This window comes from Anastrepha obliqua, chromosome 5, assembly GCF_027943255.1.
Source record: "Anastrepha obliqua isolate idAnaObli1 chromosome 5, idAnaObli1_1.0, whole genome shotgun sequence".
NCBI classification, from domain to species: domain Eukaryota; kingdom Metazoa; phylum Arthropoda; class Insecta; order Diptera; family Tephritidae; genus Anastrepha; species Anastrepha obliqua.
This window is the reverse complement of record NC_072896.1, coordinates 53599323-53601024: the sequence shown is the minus strand read 5'-3', so window position 1 is coordinate 53601024 and position 1702 is coordinate 53599323. Positions and strand designations below refer to the sequence as shown.

Below are 1702 nucleotides of genomic sequence, written 5' to 3'. Positions count from 1 at the left end.
GGTCCTGTGGCGCAATGGATAACGCGTCTGACTACGGATCAGAAGATTCCAGGTTCGACTCCTGGCAGGATCGACCAAAAAGAATTGTTTTTTTTTTATTTTTATTAATTTTAAATATATAATACGAGTAAAGCTAATTTGCAGGTAATTTTTCGAGATCCTTTATTGAAGTTTTAATTAAATTTAATTTAATTAATTGTTTTTCATTCATTTCTCACAGCAAAACTTATTTTTGTACTTGCAAATATACATTTAGGTTGAAAACAAAAGTTAAAAATAAAAGTTACATTAAAATTCGACAAATTTGAAAAATTGCGATTAATAATCTGTAATTGATATATCTGTGTGAACTGTTAATAAGATTATAACCGGTCCTGTGGCGCAATGGATAACGCGTCTGACTACGGATCAGAAGATTCCAGGTTCGACTCCTGGCAGGATCGACGGAAGCAATTTATATGTTTTTTAATATAGTTTCCCTTATTACAAGTAAAGGCGCTAATAATTCTTCATAATATTAAAAGTAAGGTAAATATTTTTACGATTACAATTCCTATCATCAACAGTGACCGACCACACAAGTTCCGGCTGCTTACTCTCAATATGATTACTCGTATAGTTGTTAATAATTACACAGTTCAACAAAATGCTACATATTTGACAGCTTATAAAAGTAAATGCCAGCTTACAACACCCATAAAAAATCCCAAAATTATTGTTTCACCAATTGTTTGCCAAGCGGCTTGAAAGAAACTTGCTGGAACGAGTAGAAGGGTGGCATCAAATGCAACAAAAAATATTTCAAAACAAAAACGGAAATCTGAAACTGAAAAACTCTGCAATTTAACGGAACGTCATAAAGAGTTTGTCAAAATATTTTTTTTTAGAAGAAAAAGTTTTTGTGGGATTTCGTTACTTCTTCTTCTTAATTGGCGCGATAACCGCTTACGCGATTTTGGCCGAGTTTAACAAAGCGCGCCAGTCGTTTCTTTCTCGTGCTAACCGGCGCCAATTGGACACACCAAGTGAAGCCAAGTCCTTCTCCACCTGATCTTTCCAACGCAGAGGAGGCCTTCCTCTTCCTCTACTACCACCAGCTGGTACCGCATCGAATACTTTCAAAGCCGGAGCGTTTGTATCCATTCGGACGACATGACCCAGCTAACGTAGCCGCTGGATCTTTATTCGCTGCGCTATGTCTATGTCGTCGTAAAGCTCATACAGCTCATCGTTCCATCGTCTGCGATATTCGCCGTTGCCAACGTGCAAAGGTCCAAAAATCTTACGCAGAATCTTTCTCTCGAACACTCCAAGCGTCGCTTCATCGGATGTTGTCATCGTCCAAGCTTCTGCGCCATACGTCAGGACGGGCATGATGAGAGTCTTGTAGAGTGTTAGTTTTGTTCGTCGAGAGAGGACTTTACTGCTCAGTTGCCTACTTAGTCCGAAGTAGCACTTGTTGGCAAGAGAGATTCTACGTTGGATTTCAAGGCTGACATTGTTATCGGTGTTAATGCTGGTTCCTAAATAAACGAAGTCTTTTACAACCTCGAAATTATAACTGTCTACAGTGACGTGGGAGCCGATACGCGAGTGCGCCGACTGTTTGTTTGAAGACAGGAGGTACTTCGTTTTGTCCTCGTTCACCACCAAACCCATTCGCTTTGCCTCTTTATCCAGTTTGGAGAAGGCAGAACTAACA

At 39.4% G+C, this 1702-nt stretch overlaps 2 non-coding genes across 2 annotated transcripts; both read left to right on the top strand.

Annotated features, from left to right (window-relative positions):
- Positions 1-73, top strand: Trnar-acg (transfer RNA arginine (anticodon ACG)). Its single transcript has one exon. It is a non-coding gene; the product is annotated as a tRNA-Arg (tRNA).
- Positions 74-370: 297 nt separating this feature from the next.
- Trnar-acg (transfer RNA arginine (anticodon ACG)) lies at positions 371-443 on the top strand. Its single transcript has one exon. It is a non-coding gene; the product is annotated as a tRNA-Arg (tRNA).
- Positions 444-1702: the final 1259 nt, after the last annotated feature.